Source organism: Oryx dammah, unplaced genomic scaffold (genome assembly GCF_014754425.2).
Source record: "Oryx dammah isolate SB20612 unplaced genomic scaffold, SCBI_Odam_1.1 HiC_scaffold_27, whole genome shotgun sequence".
NCBI lineage: Eukaryota > Metazoa > Chordata > Mammalia > Artiodactyla > Bovidae > Oryx > Oryx dammah.
In genome coordinates this window covers 108181556-108191938 of record NW_024070211.1, presented here as the reverse complement: position 1 = coordinate 108191938, position 10383 = coordinate 108181556, and positions in this window count along the sequence as shown.

The window sequence follows — 10383 nt, the reverse complement described above, 5'->3', positions numbered from 1 at the left end:
AGTCTAAAGTGGCTGCACCATCACTCTGTCATATCCCCCTGCTTAAGGTGTTCCCATCACTCATGGCCATAGAGATCTTCCTGTGGGTTCATTTATCTCTAGTCTGTTGTTGTCATCTGCCTTGAACTTACGCATCCTGGAAGAGCAGGGCCCTGACCATTCTCATCACCACTCTACCCCAATCTCTGAGCGGCCCTTGGCACCTGATGGCTGTTTAGTAAATCATCTTTGGGAAAGGGAAGTGTAGATTGCTTTGTTTTTAATTTCAAACAAACTTCTCTAACAATTAAAAAAAAAAAAAAGAGTTATTCTGGAGCCTGAGCTAAGAAAAGAGCAGGATATCCTATGGCAGCAACTGGGAATCCATGAGTTTAAACAGGATAATTGTAAGAGGACCCACAGTCTCCCACACACATCCAGACTTTTGCACCAAAGCCATCCATTCAGGCGAGTTTGACCAGAATCAGACCATCAGTTGATCCCTTGGCAGGACTTGCAGGGTTACTCATTTTCTTGGGTTGGACTATTGTCAGCTCAGCCCTCGTCCATCTCCTCCCCCTGGGGCTGTCCGTGAATCTCTGCATCTGTCCATCCAACCCCACTTTGGCCTCCATTGATAAGGTCAAGGGTGAGGCACCTCCTAAACTTAGGAAGCCCTCACCAAGTGCCCTGAGCAGGCCCTGGGCCCATGGGTCCTGATGCACCTGCTACTTCTCCTCTCCTCTCGATTTTGTTTGGGTGACAGAACTAAGGAGTTCATCCCTCTGGACGGGTGAACAGTTTATAGAGGAGCGCATGTATATATTATTATCTCCTCAATTAATCTTCACTTACCCAAATGTATTGATATGGTTTTCTGTGCTTTCACTGCCACCTGAATTTAGTGTGTAACCAATAACTCTTGACAGGTGGACTAACCTTCAAGCTGCAGGCCAGAGCTATTCAACAGCTAGGGGGAAAACCAAGTAGTTCATGTGGAGTTAGACCGTTTGTAAATTGTACTCAGTTTGAAAAAAGACATTTTCATTGAGTCAAAAAACCTTCTCTATCTCCTCACAATATTTGATTTCACCTGGTCTAACAGAGCAGGAGGCACAGACAGAGTCATTTGCTCCAGCCTCCTGAGGTTAGCCAAAGTAAAGAGACAATATGGTCATTGCAGACCAAACTCAGAAATACTAATTAACTCAACTCGTCATAGATCTCAGTGAAGAAGACCTCTTCTCCACAATATCAAAAAGGAATCACAAATCATTTCGGAAAACTTCATGTCTTCAGCTTCAAAGAGTGGAAATTTGTTTCAATTCTTGCAGGCTGAAAATATGAACAAACACCATTGAAAAGGTCCAGGGAAAAGGCCCTGATGGTGAAGTAAGCCTTCTTCCCTCTTGCCCTCTTTTCCCCAGGTCACCTTCAGATAAGGAGTACATTTACATGCATTCCTCCTCCTTGCAAAACTCTGCCTTTTCTGGGGATGATGACCAATGGTCAACATTTGGCCTCTGCTTGAGAATTGAAGCCCAAATCTCAACCTGCCTTCTCCTACACCATTTGAAAATATCTGAGTAACACAAGAGCCATCCTAAAGACACAAAGACACAAAGCCACAAAAATCCAACTCAAAGAAACAAACAAAGCCTGAAGATGGAAGGTAGGGTGTCCATGGATTCCTGCCCAATGCATCTGACCTTCCCTTTGGGCTCCCCCAATCACCTGGGCTGTAAAAGAGGTGAATCCAGAAAACTCACCCATTAGAGGGAATATAGGAGCTGCCAGGTATCTGAAATGCCAGCACGACCTGCCCTGCTCTATGTGAAAGCCCCTGCCTGGCTCTCCTTGTCTACAGAACACATCCAGATTCCTCCATAGGTAAACAAGGGCCATCACAGTTGACCTTCCATCTCTCTTTCCTAATCCATCTTTTGAGGTTCTCACCCTGACAACTCAAACTTCTTCTCTCACACGTGTACTTTAACAAGCTTTTTTTTCTTCTTCTTCTTCATGTTTCCTCCTGTTTGGAATGCCTTTCCCTTTCTTCTCTGCCTATCGAAATTATATTTGTAAGCTAAGTTCCATCTCAAAAACCACCTTCTGAAATTTTCTGTAGTCACACCAGAATTAGAACGAATGCCTTCCTGCTTGGGATTAGCATTGGGCCTGAGAGTCCTTCCCGTTAGGCATGTTGTCTTTTCTCTTGAACCACTGGCTCCTTTAAGGCAGAACCGGTTCTTACTTCATCTCTATTGCCCCGCGGCCTAGTGGGGATTTTTGCACATAGCAGATAGTTGATAAAGTTTGCTCTAATTGGATTTCTTAAGAGAACAGCCACTAACAACTAACTTAGGGTGGGAGAGCGTTGATATAAATTGTTAAGAGTTCAGGAGTAAGAATGCATAATTATAATTCCCTAAGCTCTATGTCCTTGGAACTAATTCAATCTTTAAGCCTGAGTTTCTTCATCTGAAGAAAATGGTATGTATTTACATCCATAATATATAATAGTATTTACCAAAATACATAACAGTATTTACCTCACCTAGCTATTGGAAGAACTAGATGGACACGTTTAACATGATGCCCAGCACCTGGGAAGAATGCAATACGTGTTACTTTCCCCTCCTGCTCCTCCTCCTCCTCTGTCCTCCTCCTCTTGTCTTCATTATTCCCTCCTCCCCTGACTCACCACTGCTACTTTAACACCATAAGGGGAAGGCCATAAACCTCCTGTTATCTCTCCCACAGCTGGGCTCCATCTCTAGGATATGTCTTAGGAAGAATTTTCCTTCTTGCAAAGAGTACTGCAACTGTGCCCAGAACAAGGCTTAGATATCTTGTTGGAGTGGAAAAAAGCCTGGGAAAACTTTTTTCCACAGCTTTAAGCAGAAAACTTGTCTTTGGGTTAACCCTCTTTTGTTTGGGAAAACCATCTCACAAACCACAAGGTCACCAATAATTGGAAGACCCATGGTTAGCACTCAAAGTCAGAGCTGATGTTTGGTTTGTAAGTTCTTGTATTATTGAATTGAGCTTCTTCCTGTAGAGTCTGTTGAAATTGTTTTTGTTTGGAAAGGAAAATATATATATATATTTTTAACCCTTGCAGGAGTGAGTTTGGAGATCCAGGCTGAATTGTTTGTTTGTTTTATACATGTCAGTAGCAGGAAAATGGGAATGATATGGGGTGAATTTGAAGGGTGCTCTTTCATATGACCTTACTGCTCTCTGGGAAAGGCAGTGTTGCTCCTCTGCCCAGGTGATGAGAGAGAGTGTGAGTGTGACCCAGAGTTGGGACAGAGTCACTGCTCCCACCACTTTGTAAGACCAGTTCCCCTCTGGCTTCCCCAGAAGCTACTGGAGCAAGAAGTCCTGGCTCCATGGTCACTGATGTTCCCAGAAGTCCAATCATTGGCAGAGAAAACAAAGAATGCAGTAGAATGCAGTAGTGGTTACATAATGGCCTAGAGGGCCAATGGGTTGACTGGCATCTCTAGGGACTCTAGGAATAGTGAGGGAAAAGGGAAACTTCTGAGAAGTGTGAGGTCAAGGACGTGAGTTATTGAGCTCTTGTAATTTAGATGTTACAATTATTGTGACCTCACATGACCATCCCCACCTCCAGGTTTATGAAATCTGTGACACACTATTGGGGTAAATAAATATTTGGTTTTAAAATGGATTGTTTTTAATTTATTATTATTTTCAAAATTGAAAGCTGGGGTGGGAGATAGCATAGCATAGTGATTTTTTAAGAGAATGAAATCTGGAAATCAGCAGATTTCTATCTTGGCTTTTGTTTTTACTAGCTGCGTAATGACAAGCAATTTATCCACCCTCTTTAGGCCTCTGTCTTTTAATCTGTAAAATATAGATGCAAGGAAGATTGTATTTTCCAAATACAGCTGCGCCAGTATACATTTCATTTCACATGCTCTTCTCATGAGATGACATGGATATTCTTTCATCAGGAGCTAGGCTCCTGGAATCTGGAATCTGGGCTGAATTTTGAAACTGCCTCAACCAAAAGAAATATGGCAGAAGTGATGTGGCTTCCAGCTAAGTCATAACAGGCAACGGGTTTCCATGCCTGGCTCTCTCTCGACCTTTGGAAGCCCAGGCCACACGGAGAGGTCACGTGTGGGTGTCCCTACCAACATCCCCACCAGACCCTCTGCTGCCAGCTAGCATTAACAGCTCAATATGGGAGTGATTGATCCTTGAGATGACTCCAGGGCCCAGTTTTTAAGCCTTGCAGCTAAGACCCCAGACCTCACAGGACAGGGATAAACCAAACTCATCATGTTCTGTATGAATTCTTGATCCATAGAAACCATATCAAAGATGGTTTGATCAAAAATGAGCATTGTTGTTGTAAGTCCCTAAATTCTGTGGTGCTTTGTTATGCAACAATAGGTAACTAAAATAACAGGTAATGATATATAATCCATGTTGGTATTACGAGGATTAAAAGAAATAGTACAATGCTTAGCATAGCAGTGACTCAATAATGTTAGATGCTTTATTATAACACAAAAGGCCGTTACTAACCAAAATTTAAGGTGAATGAGGGCTTTCAGTAGATACCCTTTTCTGGATGCCTTAACAGATGATCAGGGACAAGAAAAGTTGAAATTGATGAGGAACCCATGTTAGAAGCAGAAGTCTGTAAAGTTTGCACTTTAATGAAATCTTATGAAAATTTGGTTTTCCCTCTCTGGAAGTCTTCTTAAAATTCCTAGAGCCAGAACCTCAGGATGGGAGAGAGAATATATGTTTTGAGGCTGCTGTCGTATCTGGGCCCTCACAGTGGCTGGCCCACCATCCCGTGGTGAGCATCTGTCTTGAAGAGAAGCTAGCTTCTGTATATAATTACAATGACCCCTGCAGTCAGTTCCTCTCCTAGTAACCTGTCATGTGTGGGTCTAATAGTTTCTTGGCATCCTTCAGAAAGGTATCAGACTGTCATAAAGTCTTTCTGTAAGCACTGTTCCAGTGAGAACTTGGAGATATGCCAAGCTTGTCCTGTATCACTAACATAATTACACCACCATCATCCTCAGAATTTGCACTACTTTCCAGAGACATCCATAATTTTGATGAAGATAGATGCAGACCACAAAATATTCTCCTAGGGTTTCCAGTGGCCAAGTATATCCACAGGAAAAGGAAAGACAATAACCAGCTTATACTTTGAATCTTTCCCATCTCCCACAACTAAAAAGGTCATAAAAGGTTATTATAAAATCAGTACAGAATAAGGACAGTGAAATTTAACTGGAAAATATATCTTTTTCCCCTCTCTGTTCCTGAAGATGTGTAAAATTTGGGAATATTTCAGATTATAACAATTATTTTATAAACAAGGACTTGAAAAGGGAGGCAAGACTTTAATGGTTGTATATTGGACTGGATGAAGCATAAGCTGTAATCAAGATTTCTGGGAGAAATATTAACCTCAGATATGCAGATGACACCACCCTTATGACAGAAATCAAAGAGAAAATAAAGAGCCTCTTGATGAAGCTGAAGGAGGAGAGTGAAAAAATTGGCTTAAAACTCAACATTCAAAAAACTAAGATCGTGACATCCAGTCCCACAGCTTCATGACAAATAGATGGGGTAACAATGGAAACAGTGACAGACTTTGTTTTCTTAGGCTCCAAAAGCACTGTGGATGGTGACTGCAGCCATGAAATTAAAAAACGCTTGCTCCTTGAAGGAAGAGCTATGACAAACCTAGACAGCATATTAAAAAACAGAGACATCACTTCGTGGACAAAGGTCCATCTAGTCAAAGCTATGGTTTTTCCAGTAATCATGTGTGGATGTAAGAGTTGGACCATAAAGAAGTCTGGGTGTCGAAGAATTGATGCTTTTGAACTGTGCTGTTGGAGAAGACTCTTGAGAGCCCCTTTGACTGCAAGGGAGATCAAACCAGTCAATCATAATGGAAATCAACCCTGAATATTCATTGGAAGGACTGATGCTGAAGCTAAAGCTCCAATACTTTGGCCACTTGATGTGAAGAGCCGACTCATTGGAAAAGACCCTGATGCTAGAAAAGACTGAAGGCAAAAGGAGAAGGGGGTGGCAGAGGATGAGATGGTTAGACAGCATCATCAACTCAATGGACATGAATTCTGAGCAAACTGTGGGTGATAGTGAAGGACAGCAGAGCCTGGCATGCTGCAGTCTGTGGAGTGGCAAAGCGTCGGACGTGCCGAGTGACTGAACAACATAGTAGCTGAGGAAATGGCTTTTAGATTAAATGTCATTTTAACGTCCTTTAAATCATCCTTTAACCCTCCTGATGTTCCCCATACTAGTAAATTTCGATTCCATCTACTGAGTGCTTTGTCTTGTTCTATGCACTAATTTCTTTGTGTGCATTACCTCATTATAATCCTTAGCACAATCAATCTTATGAGATAGACATCAGAAGACCCAGTTTTTTCTTGTGGAAACTGAGAGTGATAGAAGTCAAATAGCTTCTAAGAAGAGGAGCTGAGATGGGATCCAGAGACCATGCCTTGTGCATTACTACCTTTGGCTGAGGTTCCTTCTCCACTGTGCATGTGCAAAGGCTACTTCAAGACTCAGCTCAAACGTCATCCCCTCTTGCGCAGTTTTTGTTCACCATCTCCCACCTCTGTCAACCTCCCACCCCCCAACCCACCCCGCCACACACACCTAGGACATACTCTCCCATTCCTCTCTGAATTTCTATAACATCACCGGCCAAATGAAATAATATGAGTTACATGTGTAACTTTATTTATTTTTTAAAAAATATTTATTTTTATTTATTTGACTGTGCCAGATTTTAGTTTCTGCTCATGGGATCTTTAGTTGAGGCATGTGGGATCTAGCTCCCTGGCCAGGGATCAAGCATGGGCCGCCTGCATTGGGAGAGTGGAATCCTAGCTACTGGGCCACCAGGAAAGTCCAGCACATGTGTAATTTTATATAAGGGGACGACAGAGGATGAGATGGTTGGATGGCATCACTGACTCAGTGGGCATGGGATGGTTGGATGGCATCACCAACTCAGTGGGCGTGGATTTGGGTGGACTCCGGGAGTTGGTGATGGACAGGGAAGCCTGGCCTGCTGCGGTTCATGGGGTCGCAAAGAGTCAGACATGACTGAGCGACTGAACTGAACTGATCCAAAATGTTATCACATCACAGGTAATCAATATAAATATTATTGATGAGTTGCTTTACACTTTTTGCACCAAATCTTTGAAGTCCAGAGTATATTTTGTACCTACTGTACATCTCAGTTTGAACTAGCCACATTTCAAATCCCAGTAATCAATAAGTAGTGGCTAGTCCGCTGGACTGCAGTTGTGTAACTTTTAACTCATGTCATTTCCTTTTTATTCAGTGTAGAGTAAGTTTCTTGAGGTCAGGAAATGAAACAAACTCATCTTTGTATTTCCCAGCATCTCCAAATATCACACATAATAAATGCTTGAGTCAACGTGTGAGTCAAGAAAAGAAATGCTGGCGCCTTACTGGATTCCTGGAAGGGAAGTATGTGCACCACATCAAGGCAAGGCATGGTAGTTCTCACAAAGCGAAAGTCATCTTCCCGCCGCATAGACTCAGCAGCTGCAAATTGCTCAAAGAGCTAAAAAACAGCCTTGAGGTCGAAGCTGTGAAGGAAGTTATGAGGGCAAAGTTGACAAGGAAGAAAAAGAGAGATTGTTGTGAGGGGCTTGGAAAAAAAACAAAGCCTCAGACCACTTTCTGGTGAGCATTCGAAAAAAGAAAACAAGATAAACAGACGATGATGAGATGTTACCAAGTGACTCAACCACCTGAAACTAATAGAGCAATAATGGCTACTTAATGCAAAAGGATTCTTTAAAGCTCTCCAGAGTGACTTACACACTTGAAACACAGCTTGAGCAAACATTCCAGCATATAAAAGTGGCATATCTGCAAAAAATAATCTTGTTTTGGCCACTCAGGTTGTATCTGATTCACTCAAAATCAGAGAGGTAACATCCATTAAAAAATCAGTTGTCAATTGTTGTGCCAAGTGTTGACCAGTTTTTTCTTTTTCCAATGAGTAGCTGTTACAGTATGGGAGTATAGCTTCACGGTTTGTTTACTGTATTATTTCTGAATTTGTACTCAATTATTTCCTAGTTGGCTGTAACAATGACATATCCTTAAATACTTTTCCTTTGTGTAGGACTTTACCATTCACTTTTGCATCTATTATCTTCTCATGATTAAACTCTCTGGGACATTTTTTGTCACTCCTCAGGAACTTTCTGTTGAGAATTTCTTGAGTCATACAATCCAAGTCTCAGGATCAAAGTCTCAGGCTGTTGATTTTGGAAATTGTGTTAATTCATAGTTTCCAAGTGATAAAAGGCTGCTGCTGCTGCTAAGTCGCTTCAGTCGTGTCCGACTCTGTGCAACCCCATAGATGGCAGCCCACCAGGCTCCCCTGTCCCTGGGATTCTCCAGGCAAGAACACTGGAGTGGGTTGCCATTGCCTTCTCCAATGCACGAAAGTGAAAAGTGAAAGTCAAGTCGCTCAGTCGTGTCCGACTCTTTGCGACCCCATGGACTGCAGCCTACCAGGCTCCTCCATCCATGGGATTTTCCAGGCAAGAGTACTGGAGTGGGGTGCCATTGCCTTCTCCAGATTAAAAGGCAGTCTTCTTTAAAACCAGAGCTTTCCCTGTAAGTACATATGGGTTTTCAACTCATACAGGTGAATTCAATGCAGAAAATCCTCAGATGCTGCTTCTGCCTCTGAAGTGATAAGGTTTGGAAAAGAGATTTTCCCATGTCCTCTGGTTTCCAGCAAAAACATGTAGGACTAAGACCATCACCAGCTGAGAGGCCGCTCATAAAATATGATGAGGCCCAGAAGTTCAGGAATTTTTAATGTCAGGAAACATTCTCCTTGGAGTATCAGCCTCACAGTTTATGGTCATTTTAAGAGGGGGCGTAAATCAGATAAGGAAACCTTTGGACGTTTTTGGCTGGAGCAGGGCTTCGCCTGAAATCTTCTCTCAGAGCGGAGTGAGGACATCTTGTCCTGAATTGTCTCTCTCTGTGGCCGAACCATGAGGCGACTGCCAAGTAGCTCAGTCTGCTCAAATGGATTTTGATGGTTGGTAACAGAAAAATAAGCTATGAAGCAACTTCTTTTTTTTTTTCAAATCTCCTGCTGATTTATATTCAAATTCTGTTAAGCATTCAGGGTTGAAGAGAAGTTTGTCCTTTCATGGGGTGATTAAGAGTGGGGTGTGGGTTGGGTTCCATATGCCCTTTACACCCTATTAAGTTTCTACAGAACTGAGCTCCCAGGAGCCTGCTAGTTTTAAAGCCTATTCCACCTCCTTTGGTCGCATTTGAAATGGGCCATTAGACCCTCAGTCAGTATCAACCCAAGATGTTATGGTTTTAGTTTAGCCAGAATGGAGCCTGTTGCGGAAGGTGTGTCTAACAGGAAAAAAATACGTTCTCTAAAAAAACTGAATAACATTCTAAATTCTATATCAAAGGATATTGCCTAACACACAGTAGAGGGGAAGTGGGGAGTAGGCTAGAAGACTGTGGGAAAATAAGAGAGCACTTGAGGGCCATGGTTTGCTCCCCTTTTTGGTCAAACATCTCATTTTTATAAGTAACTAAGACTGCCACCTTGACTATCCTGAAATGAAATTAAAATCATCTTTTCTAAAAATCCAGTGTACGTCCATAACTGTAGTAAAAAGGAGAAATTAAAAGGAGACAACTTATAATATACAAGAAAAAAAAAAGAAAGATATTCAGGCTGCAAATGTTTGGCTAAGAGGATACTAGAAAATCCATAGTGGGGTCAGATGGCCACACTGATCCGAGGATCCAGCAACCATAGTGGTAACAACTGCACTCTGAACCAATGTGTGTTGCTTTGAGTCATATTGCCATCCTGGTGCACTGTCCCAAAATAGTGAAAAACTCCTGGGGAAGTTCCAAACCAAATGCAATCGTCCCTCAAAAAGTCCCAAATAGGTTGTTTTTAATACATAAATCAGGGTCAGCTTCTAGGTTCAGATAACAGGATTTATTTTTGCCTATATGATTGTCTAGGGGACCTTGGAAAGTGGCACGAGATTTCTCATTGTGTGAGACTGTCTGAGCACCTCTGCCACCCTCCCGAATGTCAACATTACCCCCCTAAACTTTGCATCATCCGAAAATGTTGCCACAAATCCCTCTGCAGGCAGAGACCTGAGGAGAAAGAAGGCCTGTGAACATGGCCGAAGGGAAGAGTCTGAGGAGAAAGACAAGCAGTGAGCAATTCCCAGAGAGACCTTGCATTCCAGTTTAAGCTGTTTCCTGTTTTATACTATGCTGAAGTCTCCTATTCTT